This window comes from Macrobrachium nipponense, chromosome 46 (genome assembly GCF_015104395.2).
Source record: "Macrobrachium nipponense isolate FS-2020 chromosome 46, ASM1510439v2, whole genome shotgun sequence".
Lineage (NCBI taxonomy): Eukaryota > Metazoa > Arthropoda > Malacostraca > Decapoda > Palaemonidae > Macrobrachium > Macrobrachium nipponense.
Window position 1 is genome coordinate 38406960 of NC_061106.1, and position 19931 is coordinate 38426890.

Consider the following 19931-nt stretch of genomic DNA (forward strand, 5'->3'; position numbering starts at 1 on the left):
ATGTGATTATCTTCGAAAATGGGAATATAACGAGGAAATGAAAGAGAGCAGGGGGGAAAATGGGAATAAAACGAAATAATTAAGGCGTCAAAGTGGAAACATGACTCGACGAGAGAGAGAGAGAGAGAGAGAGAGAGAGAAGAACTCCACCGTTATTGGCCCTCTCCGAAGGTCATCGAACTCGGAGCACTTGAGCAGTGCAAATCAAATCTTCCCTAAGGATGCCTAACATTCTTCTATTCTCTAGACTCAGGCCAAAACGGGACGGGGAAACCAACGACCTCACTTACCTAACACAGGCCCGAAATTAGGAAGCGAAAAAATGATGACGATATTATCAATTAATATATAGGTAATTGTTTCCTTATGTCACGAAGTACCATATGCCAAGACGGTCCATTCGTTTCACATACGTTATACATAAGTAAACAAATCTCTAATGATATCAATAAGTATTAATATTATTTGGGAAGAAGCCCTTCTTTTGGACAAATTCTGTTGAATAAAATGGCAGAATGCAGCGAATAAATAATAATTATATAAGATTAATTCGTTGAATCATGCCATTTCATTATTATTATTATTATTATTAGTAGTAGTAGTAGTAAATAAAAAATTACATTTCAAGGTATGACTCAATCAGACTACGCACAACGAAAAACTATATTGTCAAAATTGAAACAATATCCTCATGAAAGGGAAGTTCCTTGCACTAAGTCTAACCAAATTCAAGTGGTAGAGTAACATATTACTATAACTAATGTAATCAAGCAAGACCTACATTCCTTGAATTAGAAGTTTATCAAATAGCCTAACAGGTTGGAGACTTAAATGAGAGAGAGAGAGAGAGAGAGAGAGAGAGAGAGAGAGAGAGAGAGAGAGAATACTCTCCTGACGACCATTGCTCTACAAGAGAAAACCGCAAATCCACAGCTCAAGATATTCACGAGCTCTTGTGGTTGTTATTTCAACTTGGCTTCATATTATGCGTCATCATATGCTTTTCTGTTCTCTGTCAATTATCATTTTGTTCATCACCGCAAGACTGACTGACTCTCTCTCTCTCTCTCTCTCTCCTCTCCTCGCCTCTCTCTCTCTCAAATCTCTCTTTCTCATTCAGAGCCAAATCTTAGTCAGAACAGCCGTCTCTCACGGTTTCAAAACAGCAGTAAGTCGTAGGAAGGACCACAGCCTTGGTTGGTGAACAATACCTGGCCGACCTACTGCACAGATCCAGTTTCAAACTGGCTTGATTGATAACGGGCTTAACCCTGCACCTGGCAGTCCATTAACAAATAATAATCATACTGATCGGAAAAAATATAAACTAAAATGAAGCATAGATCTATCGAGAATATGAATTAGGCCTAATGGTGTAGAAAGGGTTCCTCTGTTGTTTATTTGTTTTTCATTTTTTTTAATAAGTATTTTAGTCACTGGTTGGACTGATAGCGAGCTTAATGCTTTACCTGGCAGTCCATTACCAATAATAATAATAATAATAATAATAATAATAATAATAATAATAATAATAATAATAATAATAATAAAGGGAAGAAAATATACACTATGATAAAGAACGGATTTCACAAATAAAAGGTACTTCCTTTTGTTTAGTCTTTTTTTTTTTTTTTTTTCCTCTGTACAGTGATAATTCCAACAACAAGAGAACACCATTGAACTGACAGGGATTAAATCGCTAGAATTTAACTGAACGCCAGTGAAAGTTAAATTTCATTGTAACTAATTCAGCGACTGAAAATCTGTTACTATGAACTTTATGGGTAAAGAACTAATCACTTGGGTCTTTTAGTTTCAAAGTACAAGAAACTCTGATGAAAACATTAAGGTGTAGAGTCACTGGGCCCGTTACAGATTACTTTATAATATTCGAATACTGTTAGACAAAAGCATTCTATGACCACTACTGGATTTGAATAGTTAATGAATTCAACAGAAAACACACTGTAAGTCTTCATCACAAATTATCATATGAACAATAATAATAAATTAACTCTTCATTAATAGATCAATAAACAAATAAAATACCTCTACATGCTAGCTACCGTTACAGAATTACTTTATAATAATATTCGAATAATGTTAGACATAAGCATTCTATGACCACTACTGGATTAGAACAGTTGATGAAATAAACAGAAAACACACAGTAAGTCTTCATCACAAATTCTCATATGAACAATAAAAATAAATTCACTCTCCATTAATACAATTAACTGTACCTTGGTAGCTATGAAAAACAACCAATAGTACTACAAGATTAGACACAAAAGCACCTCGGCACCGGGTGAACCAAAGGCCCAATGGGAAGATGAACCTAAGCCAACCACCACTTGAGGAGAGCCGTCACACACACACATACGATCATCTACTACTATCGAACCTTTTAAGGTATTATCGATTCCCCAGCTACTCTTCGTCCCTTTCAATGTAATTCTGGGACCAGGAGGAACCTGCCGCAGGAGGAGGAGGAGGAGGAGGAGGAGGACAAAAACACACGCCGCCAGAGCCAAGGACAAAGACGTCGTAGAGGGTTTTTAACCTTCGCTGGAAGATCGATTTATGGAAAAAGATCCAAACAGAAGTAATGTATTATCCAGGTAGACGAAGATCGTGTTTGTCTAGTGGTTTTGAAGTTTGACAGAGGTTGATGCTTATCAATGGTCCAGCTATTATTATTATTATTATTATTATTATTATTATTATTATTATTATTATTATCATTCCTACTTAGAAAATAAGTAAATCTCTCTCAATTAATGCGCTATATTCTCAACAAGGAACCAAAGTGACAAGCATTTACCACAGCATTTCCAGCCAAAAATTGTATATCTGTGGAACACCGATTCTGTGAAACTCGAATGGATTCAGATCTCTGAACTCAAAAAGAAGACATCTGGGAACTCATACCAATTTCAGGAATATATCGCTGACAGATTTCCATTTCCCTGAAAGAAACATAATCCGACGAAGGACTGTGGACTGTTGAACACACACACACATACACACACAGTATATATGTGTATTTATATTTTATAATTATATGCATATATATCATATATAAAATAGATTTATATATTATTTAAATATAGGTATATATATACTATATATGATATAATATAATATATATATATATATATATATATATATATATATATATATATATATATAGTATATTATATTACTCAATGAATTCACGTGACCCACCACTCAAAAGAAATTAAACGTTAAGCCTTTGTTGACACAAGATTAAAAACCCAATCAGATCCCTTAGAGGAGATGATAGGAGGAGGGTGAAGAGCTTCCTGGGTATTCCCATTCAAAGTAGCACCACCAAAACCATAAACAACAACCATTGCAATGACAACGATAATAAATGAATAAAACATGTTTACGATTCTATGTCCTTCTCGCCTTAGATGGAAGGAAGGATCCCCAGAATTACAAGAGACCAATACTACGTATATGCTTTTTTTTCAGCTTACCCAGGGAGTAAGCCTACAAACTACACTGTTTTTCTTGTTCTTCTTCTTCTTCGTCTTGTTGGGGGGGTAAGAAAGGTCTATGGAGGAGCCTAAAAAGGTGTTTCGCGTTGAGTTACAGATACAGGAAGTTTAGGATCGGATATTTATGATTGATTTATTAGAATGAAAATGTAAAAAAATGAATACTGTGCATGTTAAATAGTGCAGAAAAATTATTTCTAATAAAATATAGCGCATCTATTTTAATTTTCGCTGGCGAAACAAGGCTCTATTTGAATGTAGATTTTAGCGCACTTTAATTTATGCTAAAAGTTAGGAATATAATGTTTACAACTTACGCGCGTCCCAAGTAAGCTGGAGGTCGGATTACGCCTTGCTATTTATTTATTTATTTTATTAATAATTTATTTATATTTATATTTTAACACCCAAAATGTTCTAAAAATGTAGTTCTGTAAATATTCTTGCACATAGAGTTTTTTTTAGACTTAAGAGATTTCTCTGTTGACTGAAAACAGTTCAGACGGCAATATGTAAGGTAGATAAACAAAACAATGTGTCTGCGAGAGAGCGAGAGAGAGAGAGAGAGAGAGAGAGAGAGAGAGAGAGAGAGAGAGAGAGACATACGATTGTAATAAATCTACCTGCTCCCTTTATTTTGGTGTATCTCCGATGAGCTTTGAACAGGAGCGAGAGCATATATTTTGGCTGAACTGATATCCCTGTTCGCAGTGTCCTCTGGGTAATCGTGCAAGATTGATACTTATAAATCAAACCTAACAGTGACCTTGGGTGCTTGGGGGCACACGTCAAAGTCACCTCTCTTACGAACTGTGTCACAAGCCAAACTCATCTCTCAGCAATATTGCCTTCACACAAGCCAATGCTACAGAATGCAAGGTTTTATCATGAGAGACTGCTGAGTATCCCTATTTTTCTTGCATATTTTGCTAACTTGACAATCCTGGTGGAAAGCGTGCGAGAGATATATGTTTTCTACATGATATGCACTATGCACTATTACCATAGCTCTAAAATGAATAAGACGTACAGAATTATCGTCCCCTCTCTCTCTTACGTCACAATTTTTTATTAGAGTTTTGAGTAATGCCTACAATTCTATCCTAATGAAGTGTGGAAGTGTAAGGGCCTGTCCACACACCAGCGGGCAGTGCCCGACAGGCAAACACTGTTCCCATAATCCGTTCCACTATACTGAATTATCGTCCCCTCTCTCTCTCTTACGTCACAATTTTTTAACTAGAGTTTTGAGTAATGCCTCACAATTCTATCCTAATGAAGTGTGGAAGTGTAAGGGCCTGTCCACACACCAGCGGGCAGTGCCCGACGGGCAAACACTGTTCCCATAATCCGTTCCACTATACTGACAGACCGAGTATGCGGCCATAACGATACGATTATCTGGCAACACTACTTCAGAAGCGAGAGAAAATATCAACAGCTGGAAGTGCCCGACGGGCATACCCGCTAATGTGGACAGGCCACGAGAGAGAGAGAGAGAGAGAGAGAGAGAGAGAGAGAGAGAGAGAGAAAATAAACCATTTCCAAGGTTTTCTTATGGGAGGGCTGATGGATTAAGGTCCAATAACTATCCTAAATAAACAAACTGAACAAAGTAAAGGAGAATGGTTGAAGAAAAAACTCCACACGCAATGACACCACCACCTTTTCGTCTTTCGAACAAAAGTTGCGAATAAATACTAAAAATGTCAATTTTCGTATTAAGGTTGAAAACTAACGGTCGTTTAGTCTTGCCCCGTAAGAATTTGAACGCTAATTTCATAAATAATAATAATATTTAGTTTAGCACATCTGTAAGGAGGAGTTATGATTTGGTTTCAGCTTTATAATAATAATAATAATAATAATAATAATAATAATAATAATAATAATAATAATAATAATATTTTGTTAAACACATTCGTAAGGTAAAGAGACTTTGATTTGGTTTCAACATAATAATAATAATAATAATAATAATTAATAATAATAATAATAGTAATGATAATAATAATATAAAAAACGAAGTGATAAACATTTTACCCAATAATAATAATAATAATAATGCAGTTTAGCAGAACACATCTGTGAGGTACCGAGGTCACGATTTGGTCTAAAATTCCAGCAACGTAATGTTATCCTCTTCCACCCTATTTAAACGATAACGTGGATATTTGGTTGCATACTTTCATTGTTTCTGCTTTCTTCATTTTCGTTCTTTAAATCTACAGCTGGAGACCCTGCAGACAGAGACAACACACAATAAACCTTAGAGAGAGAGAGAGAGAGAGAGAGAGAGAGAGAGTTAAGAGAAAGGGGGTTCATATGAAAAGATGATAAATAAATCAATTTAAGGGAATATTATAGAAATTAAGATCGATACACCTGTAATTCAGGAGAGAGAGAGAGAGAGAGAGAGAGAGAGAGAGAGAGAGAGAGAGAGAGAGAGAGAGAGAGAGAGAGAGAGAGAGAGGTGTTATATGAAAAGGTGATAAATAAATTAATTTAAGGGGATATTATACAAAATAAGATCGATACACCTAAAATTCGGGAGACGCCAGCAGACATTTGGAGATCAGGTGACGCTGCAACTGCACTTTCCAAACTATTTCACATCTGAGTTGTTTCCAAGGTTAAAAACTCCTAGCAGAATGAATAGTCTGAAGCCTGGTGCTGAAAAGCGACGCGCTCTGCTATCAAAAATCAAAGAGAACAATTATCAAAACAAACCCATTCCTTCGACGTTTTCAAAATCAGGAAATCTTTAAACAAAATAAAAACACTTGTGTATTCTCCGAAAATTTGTCGCTCTAATAATCCCGAGATCATTATCAAAGAGTGACTCTTGCATTGTAGACTGTTTCTACGGCGGGGGAGCGACTCAAGTCTGAAAATAAGTGCACCCTAGATAAAACCTTCCGGTTCTTATGCGTGATTCCGACCCAACTTCCTGGGGGAGGCATGACATCCTGAGCGCGTGCATCGCATGGGGTGGCTATTGTCATGATGGAGGGATGCTGGCTCCCATGCCACAACAAGGAAAGTGTGCCTCTCCTACAGCGCATGAATATAATCAGCCTTGCCGGAAGAGAGTTAAGTGAGAAAGCGCTCCTTAGGAACCCTATTGCAGGTTATAATAATCATCTCAGGATCTTGTGAGGTTTCCTTCAATCTTGGGGACACAGAGACAGGCCCGTTTGAATATCATTCTTGATTCACATCTTTTTTTTTTTGTCATTTTATAACTCTTAAGTTTGTCGTTCAATTTCGGCCCATAATGATGATATATATTTTTTAAATTAATTTTGTGAACACAGGAACTGCATGTATTCTTGATATAGGGTGCAATATATATATATATATGATATACTATATATATATATATATATATATATATATATATATATATATATATATCTATGTGTGGGTGTGTGTGTGCGTGTGTATGTTTATGTGGTGTGTGAGTGTGTGATGGCTATAATATTCCTACATTAGGTAAAATATTCTGATATTAAACTTCAAGCTTTGCTAAACTCAACATAGGCACATTATCTAAAATGAATCCTTCTAGAATCTATCTCATACGCAAGGCTCCACCAATCTAAGAAAGGACAATGCAAAAGAAACTCATAATTCCATATCTTCCTAATGACCTGAAAGCAAATCTACAGCAGTTGATGGTTGGTTCTACAATATAACTACGACTTCTACTAAATACGTAGTAGTCAAAGGAAACAGCCTCATCTTGGAAACGTTTCAGAAATGATGTCAAATATCCAGCTCCTCATTAATTGTAAGATTTCACAAATTGACCCAGAAAACGTAAATAGTACAATACAAAGCGCGCAGCACGAAAGCAGACGAATCCTGGAAAGCGCATCTATCGCACGCATCACCAAAACCAGAAGCGTCTTTTTTTTTTTTTTTTTTTTTTTTTTTTTTAAAAGTTTTTTTTTTTTTTTTTTTTTTTTAAAGCGGAAGAGTAGCCATCATACAAAAAATAACCTCTGGAATCAACAGATTGGCCAAAGTAAGCCAATTAACGCAAGCGCCATTGTGACAAAGAAAAAGTGCAGTTGAATTATATTTTCAACAACAGCATCAACTAAAAAAAAATATATAAAAATTGGATAAATGAACGAAACTAATTTTTCCCTCCCACTTCTGATCGTTGCAGAGTCAATACCCAAAACGCCGGATCCCCTGGCAGCGTCATATGAGGTCGGATTGGGTTAACGAAGGCCGTTCCTCTGATGTACTACAACAAATTGGGTAGATGACCATCGAGCCTCAGACCCTGATCACATTATGAGCAATCCTGGCATCGCTGCCGGATCCCTCTGGCCCGTTTGATAAAAGGATATTAGCGCGGCAAGAACGCAATAAAACGTTCACATAAAAGCCTGACATCGAGCGCTCGTAGACGCATAAGCGCTCGTAGACGCATAAGAGCTCGTAGACGCATAAGCGCTCGTAGACGCATAAGAGCTCGTAGACGCATAAGAGCTCGTAGACGCATAAACAAACAAATACCTTATAGCAAGGAGACAATAATAACTTTTGATTCATAAAACAGCCTGTAACGGAAAACTCACTAACAACTGAAACCTGATATGAATATTTAAACACTTATTGTACTGTAATGCTACCTTAAAGTACAAACGCTTCCTTGCAATCAGCATTAAGTCACTTTTCAACTGAGGGTCAATGCATTTTTTATCTTTTTTTTTCATACTTTTAATTTACTAAGCTCTTGTTCCGCTTTCGTCTTTTGTTTTTCTTTTTTTTATACTTGATGACATTCTGCGCTGTGGAAATATGCTTAACAAGTTAATGCCATTTTGTTTTGCTCATATGAGGGTGAACATATTGCTAATGACAACACGTATCATTGTATTTCTTTCTCTTTATGCAATCAAGTGACCTTTGCAGAAATGAGAAAAACAGCAATGTAACTCAACATTAATTGCAGAGATGTCATAAGGATGACAATAGCATAATGCCAATTTACTCCAGGCAACGTATGGAACAGAGATCATAATTGTAATAAAGAAATGGCAGCCACTAAATACTTGTCCTTTTTTATTTAGTTAATATGTGAACTGATAGCGCCTCCAAAAAAGGTAATTCACGAAATTGAAATTATTCCTAAAGTGGGTTAATTAAGGACAATAAAGTCTAAGGATTTTCACTGCCATCCTCTGGAACTCGACACAAAGGACATCCTATTACGAAACTGTAAAAGAATATGGGAGGCTGTTGTGACGTGAAAGACCACGTCTTGGTAAATAGAGACTTTTATATTATAACTGTTACTTGTTAGAACAAAATCTTAAAGAATATAATCTCGAATGGCCACGTAAACCTTGAACACGAGAAACTTCTCTGCAATTAAGAGCAAAAATCCAGAGACCTGAAACTTGACTGACTCACGTAATCGCTCGAGGTATGAGAGAAAATATTTACTGCTCCAATAACTTTTCGAAAAAATCAGTAACGCTACTTGCAAAGATATTTCTTGGTGACGTATCATAAAACAAGGTTGAAAAATCTATATCTGCAAAGCTAAAAGAAATTAAGGCTACTACCGTTAAAAAAAAACATTCGAAAGAAATAAAATCGATAAATATAGTATCTAAGAGAAAAAGACAAAAGTACATCACCAAACTGAGAAGTAACGGTAACTGCTAGTGAGTGCTTGTGCGCAACGTGAATGCGTGTGCTTGTGTGCGTGTGATCCTTAAAAATCCACTTCCTCTGCATCCATTCTAGTGCATTCTCTTTAAGCCCTGCCCGGGTATTGCGTTGCGACTCTGTTTCCATATTGGAAGCCCTGAGGCGGGTATGTAAAGGCACCAGGACAAACAGACAAACAATGGGACGTGGGACTATAAGTGATACACGAGAGGATTACTTAGGCCTAATCTAAAAAAAAAAATGTACCTAGTGCACCTTAGAAGCATCTATCCTATTCACGCCGAGATACACAACGGAAACTAAGCTTTAACTTCGGCACGTAACCACATCCTTACACTCTAGCAACGCCAGGTTCACTTAACATCAATACCAACGTGTGATTCTACTCATATTGGTCTAATGTAAAAAGGAAAAAACTGACATGTCAAGCCCATCTCGAGTAACATTTTGGTCAACGCTCTCGCCATCGATTTTGCTCTCTCTCTCTCTCTCCCCCGCACACAAAAACACACAGGCACACAGACAATTGGATGGACCTGCACGCTGCTCATTTTTCTTTGGTTGGGTGACAGTATTCCCACTTCCAGTTTTCACATTGATGCGCATCGCAAGAATAAGCCTCATTCCTCATACATACATGCAATTGCACTTTGATGATTTTATGAATGGTGAAAAGGGGTGAGTGGATGGGTGGGTGGGTGAGGGAGCTTACGACGGAAGGATGAGTGGGGGCTAAACAGAGAGAGAGAGAGAGAGAGAGAGAGAGAGAGAGAGAGAGAGAGAGAGAGAGAGGGTGGTATGGGGGAGGCTATGGTCAAAATAAAAAACAAAACACTGGCATGTCGTAAGATGACCTGATTTTGGGTCGCCGTGATGCTGCCCCCTGCGCGTGATCGAAAAGAGGGGGGCGGGAGGGGGGGGGGGAACAGGGCTTCTGCCGAAGGGAATCGGAAGGGGTGGGGGGGGGGTGGGAGCGAGTTGAGGAGGGGGGGGGGCGGGTTGCGAGGTTACGGAACAGAGGCAATATGGACTCCTTACCGTGTTTTGTGAAACCAATTTCAAACCAATTCCTCATCAGAACTCGCACATAAGATGAAAACCCTCGCACGCAACACACACACACAACACTGATGGGTCCCAAGAGTCGAGGAGGAGGTTCTCTTTGTTTTCCAAAATCTCTGGTCGCAGGCGCGCCAGCCAGCTAGTCCCTTTTCCTCGTTGGCTGGTCTGCACTGTTCGCATACACACACACGACTTCCCGGCCACAAGCTGGCTACTGCTGCTAACGGGCTCTCGCTCTCTCTCTCTCTCTCTCTCTCTCTCTCTCTCTCTCTCTTTCACTGACACTTCTCTCTGTTTAGCGATCAGCTGATTGTCAAAAACGTCTGCGAGCGTCAACAACGTTCAGCGGCGCGATGTTTATGTACCGTAAGAACACGGGCGTCAACCAGACACTTCAGCCGCTCCGAGGATGAGATGGGGACAGGTGACAGTATGGTACTAAAAGAAGAAAACTCACCATTGTTGGTTTGCAAAGAGGAACCAGCGCGCGTTCACCACACTGTTCCAAGCTCGACTGGCGGACCGTCAGCAGCAGCGCTCAGCTGTGATCGACCACACAGCAGAGTCGGACGCTTAGGCTCGTTTTCCCATGGCGGGAAGAGGGTTTCGTCGCCCTTACGAGACCTCGCAGCCCCGCAGAAACCCGTAAGGGTGATGGTTCCCTGTCTCTGGTGTCCCAGTCTCATCCTTAGCCGCACAAGCTAGGCTCACACAGGCTCCGTAAAGCTCAAGGTCCGGCACATCAAGGAGTATTTCCGCCCTAACGGGCCACAACCGCCCTGACGCATGCGTGTGGATAACACGTTCTCATCCGGGCGTTCTAGTGCGAGAGGGGGACAACCCATTCCCACCCTTCCGACGTCAACGATGAGAGACGAGTTTCCTCTGCCGTCTGGAGAAGCACCGAGTCATTCTCTCCCGCAGCTCCGGCCCCGTGAGTACACTTGCACCGAGCGAGCGAAGAAGGGACCTTGCACTGAACTCGGCCCCCTACTGACGACGAGTTGCAAACATCAACAAATGCTTGTTTTGCACGACGTGTGACCGCATCAGCTCTCGCATTGCCAAAAAAGCAGCTGCTATTCTTGAGAGGTGTAGCTGGGCTTGAGCGAGGCACGAAGACAGAGTAAGAGCATTATGAATGTTGCATCAGTGCAACATAGCACCTCCCAGTCAAGGCTTCCCCTAACCTCGGCTATTGCTTGAAACAGAGGAATGTTTACAAACTGTCAACAAACGGTGGATAAAGGTTGTGTAATCGCCGATATGCCCTTTTCAAAGGGATCGAGCTGAGAGGCTGTGAGGGAGGGATGTTGCACACGACGCGAGAACAAACCCGCCCCCCCCCCCCCACCCCGCCCCTTTTTCTCCGCTTTCTTCTTTTTTTCCATTTTTTTTAAGGGCGGATGCCGAGAAGAATAACGGTGCATGGGATGACAGAGACTTTGATGTTGGCACACACACACACACACACACCAGCAGCGTCTCCTATTCAAGTCCATTGCTTTTGTAGTACTAGTCGGCGCTGCCCCCAGCAGATGTGGGTGGTTGGATCATACACCGTGGGGAGAATGAGTTTTATTTCGATTGTGAATGCACAATGAACGCATCATTACTCACTATCATATCCCAAACTTAAATTTCCTGACGTATATCAAGAGATTCCAGACGTAACAACTAGCTCATCCTCCCAAGACTGGCAAAATTGCCTTATTCTCATCAAAGATTAAAATAATGAATGGCTGATTTCGCATGACTGAATCAGACTTGTTCGGACAAAGGATGTGCTGGTCGAGCCTGCTGCTGCCTCGTGATATCTGCAGTTTAAAGATGAATTATACATGACACGACCTCAGTTGCGTAATGCCTTTGCAATGGGAGAACAGTGTGTTTTCACAAGACAGAGAATAGTTATGTCCTAAGGGTTGCCTTTATATACACACATATTATGTACAATAAAAAATATAGATTATACAGTACAGTGAGAAATATGAGGAAGGAGAGAGAGAGAGAGAGAGATATTAACTTCCGTTCCCACTGAACCTTCTTCCCGAAAACCCAAAATAAGAAATAACGACTAAAGTTGCGCTGCTACAACCTGGCATCCCGCGAGGGCTCTTAGGGACAATATATATATATATATATATATATATATATATATATATATATATATATATATATATATATATAATATCAGCTCCGATGTTTCATACATACAGCCACGGGTCAGAAAAATTCTGCAGACTGAACACTTGGGAATATGATCACAGGGTAAACGAGCTATTTATAAAAAGAAAAAAAAATGTAAATTTATAGACTTGCAGCTCTACACACAAAAAAGGAGCAGACACGTGACAAGAGGTACACTCACTCGTTAAGTGATGTTTTTTTAACTTCATCGGTATTTCAGTAACTTACCTTTACTTGCTGTTTGTTTTGCTTTCTGTTTGGGTAAATGTGTCAACAGTCTGCTTTGGTCTGTCCCAGAGGAATGTTTGTACCTGACGAATAATACTGGATAGTCTAGGGATAAAATCCAAGTTTGTCTAGTAGTTAATAAGAGCTTGGAGTTCCTATTATGCTTTTAGTAAATCGTCTTACAATAAAAGATTACCTTGTTTGTATGTCTGTCATTTGTTAAGCATGGTAAAAAGGTTAATAAATTGTAAAAATAAAAACTAAGATAATCTCCTTTTAGTGTATTGCAAATGAAGTTTACTATAACCATAATCGCTGATACCAGCTATTATTATTTTTTACAATTGACCAATAGACATATCTCAGCTTTATTTATACACCATTCAAGTGTTTTTCGTTGTGTACACACAAAAGCATATACATATTTAAACAAATAGGTGAAAGTAAATTTAGTAAAATAATAATATCAAATGCTTCATCACGACAAACCACTTACCCATGGATAATATTCAAGAAAAGTTATACAATTCACACTTTTTCTCAAGTTCTGCTTGCAAGCAGTTTTGCGAATTAGTACGATCAGAAACATAACGGTTTCAGAGCTATTAGAGTGGAACCAGAACATTAAAAAATAGCATCTCTCTCTCTCTCTCTCTCTCTCTCTCTCTCTCTCTCTCTCTCTCTCTCTCTTCTTACGTATTCATGTGTCATGCAGAACTCTCCATTCCTTGAAACATAAGTCAAGATAATCTCGTTCGCGTTCCAGAATATAACCTCAATTTAGGAAGAATAAACTGTCTTCCCTGGATAAATTTTCAAATAATAAAAGAGTAGAATGACAGGACAAGTGTACATTGGAATAACACTAATCTAATCCTACAAAGACAAGATTTTGCTTTCGATATCTAACGGCTCCTCATCACAGACGTGTGTACGGGAAAGCTATTTGGTCTATCGTGAAAAGGTATCAACTGCTGCCAGAGATCTACGATTCCCCCTCCCCCTCAATCACCACCCTGCCCCTCCCAAATAGGGTTCACAATCCCAGTGTGGTTTATCCCTCTGAACAAGTCAGGTAGATCACCTTGAGGCCTACATGTGTCTTATGGTTGTGTTCATGATAATCTCAAGACTATTGAATATTAAAGAAATGTTTGGTGTCCTCCTGGTTCTGGTACTGGTTTTGTTTATATTCTTGTTTGAATTATATCCTTTATTTGTATATAATATATATATATATATATAATATATATATATATATATATATATATATATATATATATATATATATATATATATATATATATATATATATATATATAAAAGGTATAAAGCAAGAAAGGAAAGCTAAACAACGGAGTTTCTGCGCAAGATCTTTCACTCGACGTCCCTCACTTAGCAGTTTTGTCTGCTAAGTAAAGGACGTCGAGTCGAAAGATCTTGCAGAAACACCGTTGTTTATGCTTCCTTCGTGGCTTATACCTTCATTTAGTGGGTTTATCACGTTCCAAACTTTCGTGATTCAGTTATTTATATATATATATATATATATATATATATATATATATATATATATATAATATATATATATATATATATATATATATATATATAGTTATAAATCAAGCATAGATATCCGAGCCAGTGTATATCCATTACCTGCTGACGTCCAAGAATTAAATGTCTCCGCAAGCTTCAGTCCTGTAAAAAAACTGCATTTACGTCACTTTGTCGTGATTCAGGAAAGTTTTTACAAAGCTCAGCCTACAAAGGGCTCAGCCTACAGGTTTTTTTTTTTTTTTTTATTTTTTTTTTTTTTTTTTTTTTTTTTTTTCCCGACCGAACCGTAGCAACGTTTGAGTACAGCATACTTTGACTAAGATCGAGTTCTCTGGTCTCGTGACTTCTTCACAGAACTCTCGTTCTTTTGCAAGTTGGGATTTTAAACAAACTGTCAGGGTTCAAGATGAACTTTTCAGAAAAAAAAATTCACAAATATAGAAAAAAAAAATTCACAATAGCACGAGTCTTGAAATGGAGAAACAAACCCACAGTTATGTATATGTACATATTATTAAATTTAAAGACAAATCTGTATAGAAAGCTTTAAACCTATACATTTAAAATCCACTTCAACTATTATTAAGAAACATTTAAAAAATAAGCTTCCTAATGATTTCTTTCCCTTTTAAAGCTTGTCACAACCGTTCTCAAAATGAATATGAAATCATTAAGTTTTTGTTTTTTTCAAGGATTCCTCCGCCCCCGCCGGCCCCCTTTCTTTTGTTATGCCTTTATTTCATTCCACGCAGCCAAGGGTAGTAGAAAAGGTTTTTACCTCATATTTCATATTATTTGAGGCACCCTGTCTTTTACACAAAAGGACATATATTCGTGGTATAAAAATCTTATGGAACTCTTTTTCTTCACAAATAAGCCTCGCATACCTCCTGGCTTTTCACTTAAGACAGGTTTACTGGTTTCAAGTGCTTGTAGTCAGCAAGATTTTTTTATGATGGCATCATAGGAATTGTAGTTCAGCAAACTTTTAAACATTAACTCAAGTGAAGGCACCAGTCATCATAAACGCCAGTTATATAAAGGATGTTTGTTCACAAATACATGGGGACATATACCATGACACGTAAAAAAGAACCCCCGCTATCTATTGTAAGTCTTGATCGCAAAAACTATTCCAACAACCGAAAGAGCACCTTCCAAATCCATCGACAGATTCCGACGTATTTTCATTGATGCACGAACCTAAAATATCGTTAAGTACTTTTCACCCTTCCTATGATAATACGGTAAGTGGAATTCACGATAAAAACGAATTCATCACAGTATTACGCGTTCTTATTTTCCCTGAATAAAAAAATAAAAAACTTTATGTCTCATTTTTCGAAGCTCATGTTGGGATGTCGAATCCAGCCAAACAAACTGGTAAGTTATAAATAGCCGAGCTGTTATAACAACCAACAATCTATTTCTAGTTGCATCAGTTGGACCCATTAATCGCATATATCCCACGTATAATGACCAACACAGGCAAAATTATTTATAGTTCTCTAGTAATTGGGTTGCGTCCGCCCCCGAAACCCACTTAATGAGACCAGGACTGACAGGAATATGAAAAATACTTTCACAATATAAAAAAAAATACATTTTTTTCCAGTCACCCCTCTCTAACACAATTCATGAGTTCATACGCCCACGTCACTTTGTTATCATATTAGCCGTCAGCTAATATTGTTCCACTTATTCATTCATTTCTCATCAGTTGTCCGAATAATTCTGATAATTCTGCTGCAAATACCTCCACAACATTATTACTTCTATAAATAACTACCCTATACTTTTACAATCGATTAATCACCCTTAGATAATCCTCATCACGACTGTTGAGAGATGTCTTTTCTAAAGATCTCACAATAATCAAGGTTTCGGCTGCATCTTAATAAATACTTATAATAGGATTATTTATAAAGAATACCAATCCATCTACATTTCGCTTTGGAATGGTATACGTTAACCCAAAACTTTTCTAACCGAAGATTCCGAAAATTAACCTGTGTGTGTGTTTGTGTGTGTGTGTGTGTGTGTGTGTTTGTGAAAGCACTCGAGAGAGATTTAGAGCTGGCATATCTTTTTAATATTAAATGCGCATCAATTCAGAAGCTCGTTTCATCTACGGAAGTGCAGGACGAAGAAGCCCACTCAAGTGGAAGAGACGAATTCTATAATATTAAACAGCTGCTAATGTGTGACTTGACTTCTAATGCCGAGCAAGGGGGTTGACAAAATTGCTGCGACGAAAGTTAACCTCCAAGTTATATCCCGTGGAACTTCAGCTTGTTATTTTATCACGCAACGCGGTAAAAGGAAACATAGTACAGGTTACTACTGAGTGGACCGTATGAGTAAATATAAGTTGCTCTCTCTCTCTCTCTCTCTCTCTCTCTCTCTCTCTCTCTCTCTACGTATTTTCACCACAATGCATGGACGCAGGATTTTGCAATCTCGTCATAGCCAAGCAGATCTTTCAACAATCCGCATATTTCTGAAAACATCGCTCTGGTAACCTCACCCCCCCCAAACCACCCCCTGCCTACTTCGTCCCCTTCACACACAAACCACTCTCAGCAGAAATACACACTGGAAGTTTGCCCATTTATTTTATGGACTACCAGTTACATACGGCTCTAACTAATAACTTCTTCTTCTTCTTTTTTTAACAGTACAAAGTTGCCTCATATTGTGCCTGGTTTTTTTTTTACGAATAGCCAACGGAAATAGCGTCGTTAACTCGAAAGATATGGTATAGGAACTACGCTGGAATGAACGCCTCCTTGTTGTCATTGAAACGCACTAATCCCTGGAAAGTTTGACAGTTTCCAGAACATTAACTACACCATGAAAGCCTCGTCCACTTTCATCCTGTTTCACAGTTTAAAATCAAATTTTCTTTTCTTTTTTTGATTTCTAAGGAATGCAAAAAAGATCATTCTTATTTCATAATTGAACAGCTGGACAGAAGTCTCTCTCTCTCTCTCTCTCTCTCTCTCTCTCTCTCTCTCTCTCTCTCTCTCTCTCTCAAACATATTTTAGATGTCGATGTTTCCTGTATCCTATGAAGCAAAACGTCGATGTCTCTTATATCTTATGAAGCAAAATGTACGATGTTCCCTATATCTTATGAAGCAAAATGTCGATGTTTCCTGTATCTTATGAAGCAAAACGTCGATGTTCCCTATATCTTATGAAGCAAAATGTACGATGTCTCCTATATCTTATGAAAGCAGCGTTTCAGTCTAAAGATGAAGGTATCATTCAACTCAAGGGAGGGGTCGAAGGCACATTATGACAGATAGTGTTCTCTCTTAACATTTCCTTTGAGAAGAATTTTCGTGGAGAATAGAAGAATAATTCTGGTAATTACAATCATACTATAAAACAAACCTGATACTTCCCTGAAAAATATACTGAACTGTCTTAAATACAATTAATTCCTGGGCTGCATTATTTCCTAAATTTGAAATGTCAGCAATGTCTCGTGACGCAAAGTTTACATTTCAACGGCTAAACAGGAAATTTGGTTTAAATTACAATATAACAATTGAACTTAATGGATAATAACTGGTACGTTGCCCTCACACATGAACTTTCCTCACACGTGAACTTTAAAGACAATCACTGGAGGGACAAAACCGCGTATTGATTAAAGGACTAGGTAAGAGTTGCATGATAAACTGGTTTTCTCTCTTGAATTTCCTGCATTTGTCACGCCCGAAGAAATCTGCTGCAGTTATTTCATATGCACTAACCATTAGTTATCCCGTCAATGACTGAGATCACTGAAAAACTGACGCACATAGAAGAACAACACGCCAGACATTCTCTCTCTCTCTCTCCTCTCTCGTCTCTCCTCTCTCTCTCCTCTCATATATATATATATATATATACTATATATATATATATATATATATATATAGTGTGTGTGTGTGTGTGTACAAACACACTCGAATTTGTTATTAGGTCGAGTAAACTCAGCTGTACCATAATAGTTTCTTGATAACAAAAGATGATAATCGGCGCAGAGGAAAAACCATCAAGGAAAACACTTTTTACTCTCTTCCTAAAATTTCTATACCCACACTTTCAAGCGAAATTTAATTATATATACATATAACACACACACACACACACACACACACACACACACACACACATATATATATATATATATATATATATATATTATATATATATATATTATATATATATATAAATAATGCATTTTTCCACATGAAGAAATGAGACGAAGAAATACAACCATCAGGTTCCCCCAGCATGTTGTAAGCATATGTTGACGTGATCTCTGTTATTATTATTATTATTATATTATTATTATTATTATTATTATTATTATTATTATTATTATTCGTTTAATCCTTGAGGAAAAACGTCCTTTTATAACAGCAACTCAATTTCCTTGATGCGACCTTCATTACAAAGCTTGGTTACGTAACATGAGTGCACTCAAGTATAAAACGTATCTTAATAGATCTCGTTTTTTTAAAAGTTACCAACGTTACAAAATGGCTACAGGGATTTTAAAATCTTATACGATGTGTACATGCTCAAGGGACGTTGTGGCAGATTAAGAGGGAAAGCTATTTGAATGCCATTTACCATTATTTCTTCGCAGTTACCGTCATGCATTTCCTTCGTTCCACTTTTACTGAACGTACCGACTATTAATTATTTAGAGAGCTGGTGATTTTTTTGTTTTTGTTTTTTTTAAAAAATTAAATGAAATAAAAAAAAATCAGTGATTCTTTTTATTTTTTATTCATTTGATTTTTTTTTATTTATTTGGTTTTCTGATTTGTTAGATATTTTCTCAATCCTTTTTTTCCTCTCAAAATGTATTTTATGACAGAATTACTATTGATTTATCTGTTAGGTTTCCAGTTCTGGCCTAAAGTATGTACTTGCAATTTTTCTTTTTATATCAAAAATAGATGTAGCACAGTTATGCTATTAAGTTTTTATTAACCTCCAACCCATATTTTTCAATTTGCTTGCTTTCAAATTAAAAATAAATAATTTAAAAAATAACAAAATCATTATTCGTTTTTAAATTAATAATTTTAACCAAAATTTTTTTCAATTTAATTCTTTTGATGAAAAAATCAATGATTTAATCACTTGATTAAATCAGTTTGATTTAATAATTGCCAACCTTGTTTACACAACACGACAGATTAGCTGTGACAGTTGATAGCAATGCTGAATGAAGTTCAGTCATAATGGAGACTCCATTCAGATTATATTTATGATAGTAATCATATTTTATTTGGACACGTTAACAATCAACGGACAATTAGCCTAACTTACAAAATGAATCACGAGAAATAACAAATACTTGACGAGTTATATATAATTTGGAGAGCCTTCAGTGACCACAAGAGAGATTCGTATAGCTCGTCATATGCTACTACTACTACTAACTACTACTACTACTACTACTACACACACACACACATGGCAATTACATCTAGTATTCCAGCTCGAATTTGATGGGTCAAGAATCTTTAGTATAATGCCTACAGTGCACCGCGTGAAGTCCACTGACAGCACTATAACGCACTACGGGACCCAAAAGGAGGATTAATAGATTCGGGACAGAAACGCGATATAAAGAATATTCATCGAATCACGAAA

General features: G+C 37.4%; 2 protein-coding genes across 4 annotated transcripts in view; one reads left to right on the forward strand and one right to left on the reverse strand.

The window, feature by feature from the left end:
• Positions 1–19931, reverse strand: part of LOC135214922 (ATP-binding cassette sub-family G member 1-like) — a 354258-nt gene that overhangs the window by 183637 nt on the left and 150690 nt on the right. Inside the window, exon 1 of one of the 3 annotated variants that reach the window (XM_064249392.1) lies at positions 10744–11092. The exons of 1 other annotated variant lie outside the window; for it this stretch is intronic. The gene's annotated coding sequence lies outside the window, so the exon portion shown is untranslated. Of the gene's footprint in view, positions 1–10262; positions 10503–10743; positions 11093–19931 lie in introns of those variants that run through there. One more of the 3 variants, XM_064249393.1, reaches the window with a different exon arrangement.
• LOC135214698 (uncharacterized N-acetyltransferase DDB_G0290199-like) overlaps positions 1–19931 on the forward strand; it is a 153466-nt gene that overhangs the window by 25921 nt on the left and 107614 nt on the right. The window lies entirely within an intron of this gene.